This window comes from Macaca thibetana, chromosome 2, assembly GCF_024542745.1.
Source record: "Macaca thibetana thibetana isolate TM-01 chromosome 2, ASM2454274v1, whole genome shotgun sequence".
Taxonomy (NCBI): domain Eukaryota; kingdom Metazoa; phylum Chordata; class Mammalia; order Primates; family Cercopithecidae; genus Macaca; species Macaca thibetana.
In genome coordinates, this window is record NC_065579.1 from 182,549,190 (window position 1) to 182,554,251 (window position 5,062).

The following is a 5,062-nucleotide window of genomic DNA, read 5'->3' on the forward strand; positions in this document are numbered from 1 at the left end:
AAAGAAAGTGTTGTTTATAATTTCACGAATCCCCCATGTGGGACCTATGTTACACAGGAGATACTGATTGACAATGTCCCTCACAGGGTCTCCCCACCATCTGCTGTAACTCCTATTTCATTCTGAAGAGCTGAGTCTAATTCTTGTTCTTGGAGAAAGTGTCTTGAGGCAATTTGGCCAATTTTTCTGGTTCTGCAAGGTCACCATTGGCTCCATAGAGCATCAGAGATATAGCTATAAGCATGGGTGTGGGAAAGAAGTATTGACAAATGTTGTATGAGGAAGCTGTGAGAGATGAAGCCTTCCTCTACTGTTTCCAATAGACTTATTGGTATGGGTAAGAGAAATGGTGATCAAATCATCATCAGAACCCTCTCAGGAGGATAGAAAACCAACCAGTTTGGAGTTAAAACAGAACATTGTCTTTCACAGGGAAGACTCACAGGGCAATTCTGAAAGGCAAAATATTCATATTTCATGCTCACTTTGGCAGCACATGTACTAAAACTGGAACAATATTGAGAAGATTAACATGGTTCCTGTGCAAGGATGACACAAAAATTCATGAAGCATTTGTATTTTTACTGAGACAGGGTCAATTCTGCACATATCAATATTAATCTCGAATGTAAATGGGCTACATGCCCAAATTAAAGGGCACAGAGTGGCAAGCTGGATAAAGAAGCAAGACTGAATGGTATGCTGTTTTCAAGAAACCATTTCTTATGCAATGACACCCTTAAGCTCACAGTAAAGAGACGGAGAAAAATCTACCAAGCAATTTGAAAACACAACACAGCAGGAGTTGCTATTCCAATTTCAGGCGAGATAGATTTTAAACCAACAAAGATTTAAAAAAGAGAAAGATGAGCATTACTTAATGGTAAAGGGTTCAATTATTTCACTGCAGATTATGTTCTCAAGGTTCATCCATGTTGTGGCATCTGTCAGAATTTTCTTCCTTTTTAAGGCTGAATAATATTTCATTGTGTGAATGGACCACATTTTGCATATCCATCCATCCAGCCAGCCAGCCAGCCATCCATCAGTGAGCACTCGGACTGCTCCCAAGTTTTAGCTGTTGTGAATAATGTTGATTTGCATTGTTTTAAATAGCAGAACTTACAGAAGGGATGAGAGAATTTTGATTCACTGGCCCTCTCTTCCATGGACATTCTAGGCTCAGAAGACTGGGTTACTAATAGGCAAAAGCTGAGAAAACACTTTTAAGTTTGTCTTGAGATGTCTGTTGGCTTCTCAGCATTTTACTGAACCTGCAATTTAAAATGGCCTCTTCTACCTGCTGATGAAAACAGATGCTCCAAAAGTAAAATAGAGCAAGTTTACCTGTTTTTTCATGGCTGAGATTCATTCTGTGTATTTTTAAGCACAAGCAGATGCACCCTTGCTACAAGATAAACCAGAATTCTTCATGGCCAGGTAGTCTGAACCTCATTTAAAGGTACCTACAGTAAGTCAAATACCAAAGGGACTTTTTACTAGGAGTTGTACCCTACAAGGTGGTTCTGGATGACAGGATTATAGGGGGGCTCTGTTGCTAATGTTATACTCTACCTACAGAAATCTGTGCAATTTCAGAAACAGTGGCCTGCCAGGGGTGGGGCGTCCAGGGTCAGTGAGCTCTACTTATCAGGGCACTGCTGTCAAGTATCACTTGGAATCCCTTGGGAAGGGCAGTAGGGAGAACATTTTCAGGGATGCATACCTGAAGTTACCTGTGCTTCTCCTCTGTGTAGTGAAAACAGTGAAGTGTATAGGAGGATGTCTGTGAGTAGTCCAGCTTAGAGAATTTGACTTTGGTGGATTGGAAAGGCAAACCCAGAAATAATTAGTGGTATATTTAACGTATTTATTAGGAACCAAAGCCAAGAATCCTAGTGTTGCTAAATGGTCCTAAGTGGTGTTTGCTTTTGCATTGGGACAGGAAATATTCCTTATGCCTAGTGATTATTCATTTTATTATTTATATCAGGTTTACATGTTTAATGTCACATCACTTTTTAAGATCATTTCTACAAAATCTAATTTTTTTTTGTTTTCTGTAAATATTGTGTACAAAATCAATGTCACACTTGGCAAGAATGAACAAATAATTTTATTATTTAAATAACTTCAAACTGATATTCTGTATAGGCATTTTCTTATCATTGTTGAACACGATAAATTGCTGTTTATTCAGTTTTCTTTCAGTTCTAATAAACACACATGCTCCTTTTTGTATGCACGTGACACATTTAATGTTCTTTTAATCAAGAATGATTAAGTGAAATTGCAGGATTTTCATCTGATCTGTTCAAGTTCTGAATTTGAGGAGATACTTTTTTTCTCATTTTCATTATTTTGATTAAAAAATAAATCTTCATTAAATTAATCATTTGTAGTATCCTGTATGCTAAACTTAGCTTGGTCATGTTTAAGTAAAATCTAGTTTCTTTCATTTTTTTCACTTAAATAAAAATAAACAAATTACCATTCTAAAGAGTTTATTTTTTCAACTTGTTTGGCTCTTCACTTTTATGTATACTATTATGACATAAAAGTGAAACTCACTTTCAATCATCTGAAAGACTGTAATTGTTTTCCCAGTATAAAAAATTACATTTTCCCCAAAATATATTAATGTAAAAATAACTAAAACTTATTTTCCAAAAAGTTTTATCTTGAAATTAAAGTGCAAAATATAACTTATACATTATAATTTTCAAAAAATATTTCAAATCATTGTATTCAACTGAACATTTTAATTTAATGTTCTCATTTAATTAAATCCTATTAAACATTTAATAAAATAATGCTCTTTTACATATTACATGAAAGTGAAGTATTCATATGATGTTAAGTCTAGACCTAGTAATGAGAATTGTTTAATATAATAAATTTGTCATGTCTACCTTCTATGACTGTTAGGGTTGTATGTAGAATGGGAATTTTTTTGCTCCGTGAGAATGTATTGTATTCATGCCGACAAGAAGAAATTGACTAGTTAATTATATTGGTTTTTCTCCTATTTAAGCACCTCTGCTATTCATATCCTCCTCTCTCTCAAGCTGTGTTTGTGTCAGATAGGGAAGCTATAGAATTCACACACTTTCTGGCAGTTGGATGCAATCACCTTTTGTTTTGGAGGACATGGGCAAGAAATGTTTAAAAGCTTTTTCTTGGGGCCTGAACAATTATTAGGCACAAGAGTTGATGCTGATGTTTAGGGTTAGGGTTATAGATTCTGTTATTAGCACTGAGTGTTGAATTCTGAGATTCAGAACCCATTTTTTTTTAAATAAATGATATTTATGATATGTGAGACTCTCTAAAACTTATGACCCTGATCAAAGATTCCTTTTGCCTGGGTCTATGGGCAACAATGGGGAAAATGTCAATTTTATTTTTTCTAATATATAAGTGAATAAATTGATCTATTCATTTTGTCATTCTATTTTTTAATAGTTCAATATTAACTGCACCATGGAGAACATTGTCACACTTATAAAGGCTTTACTTTCAGAGAAATAGTTGAGAGTCATTTCGAAGAGTGTGAAGTTAAGCAGAATTTGATGATAAAATCTGATTTTCCCTCCTTGTTTCTATTTCAAAGACAAAATCCTGCAAATTTTAGCTAATGTAAAATATTTTAAATATATTTTACTAAGTTCAATTAAGTTACTGTATTCAATTTAGTTGAATAAATGTTCAATTTTTAAAATGAGTTAAAAATATTATTCTAGAATGTGATTTTTTTTTTTTTTTTTGCTTGATAGCAAATGAATTTTGACCAGTAAGACAGTGAAGCAATTTCATAAAAATGAAATACTAATTGGAAGCTCCTATCTGCATTGGTTGATCTGACAAGTTGTGTATATAGAAACCAACCTATATGGAGACACGGATGTCAAAAGAAGTTTTACTGACTATAGAAATATGAGATGGCCATTATATATTCTTCAAGAAAAAAAAATATGGCAAAGGATAATAAAGGTAATACTGCTAAAAATATCCAGATTGTATTGAAGAAAATTGTGAAAAGAAGGACCAGAGTCAAGGTTATTTTTCTAGGTTAGTACACTTGTTAAAACATAATCATGGCCGGGTGTGGTGGCTCACGCCTGTAATCCCAGCACTTTGGGAGGCCAAGGTGGGTGGATCACAAGGTCAGGAGATCAAGACCATCCTGGCTAACATGGTGAAACTTGTTGCTACTAAAAATACAAAAAATTAGCCAGGTGTGGTGGCATGCACCTGTAGTCCCAGCTACTCAGGAGGCTGAGGCAGGAGAATCGCTTGAACCCAGGAGGCGGAGGTTGCAGTGAGCCGAGATTGTGCCACTGCACTCCAGCCTGAGTGACAGAGTGAGATTCCATCCATCTCAAACAAAACAAAACATAGTCATATTGGCCGGGCACGGTGTCTCACCCCTGTAATCCCAGCACTTTGGGAGGCCCAGGTGGGTGGCTTACCTGAGGTCATGAGTTTGAGACCAGCCTGGACAACATGGTGAAATCTCCTCTCTACTAAAATACAAAAATTAGCTGGGCGTGGTGGCAGGTACCTGTAATCCCAGCTACTCAGGAGGCTGAGGCAGGAGAATCGCTTGAACCCGGGAGGCAGAGGTTGCAGTAAGCTGAGATCATGCCACTGTACTCCAGCCTGGGTGACAGGGCAAGACTTCATCTCAAAAACAAACAAACTAAATAAAACCATAATTATATCAATGGATGAGCCCACCAACCAATAATGCAAATAAAATGCAAAGCTGAATTTATTGCTTACTTAGGTAAACAATAGTTATGAGAGTACAGCAAAGTCTTCTCAAGCAAAGCAGATAATTAATCTTACACAGGACTTTGGGGGATGCATAGTGTGGAGGGAATGGTAAATTTTCAAAGGTAGGAGTGAGCTAATGCCAGCTTTAGAAATGTGGTAACTCAGAAGAGAATGTTGTTATTTGGCTGCTATGAGATTCAGGTTTATTGGAGTATGACCGTTGCTGATTTATTAAATACATTTAAGATGTGCTCTTCTGGTTATTTGTGGTTCTAGAAAAAGA

General features: G+C 36.0%; 1 non-coding gene across 1 annotated transcript; it reads left to right on the top strand.

Moving 5' to 3' along the window:
* Positions 1 to 477: 477 nt before the first annotated feature.
* LOC126949424 (U6 spliceosomal RNA) lies at positions 478 to 584 on the top strand. Its single transcript, XR_007723728.1, has one exon. It is a non-coding gene; the product is annotated as a U6 spliceosomal RNA (small nuclear RNA).
* The last annotated feature ends 4,478 nt before the right edge of the window (positions 585 to 5,062 follow it).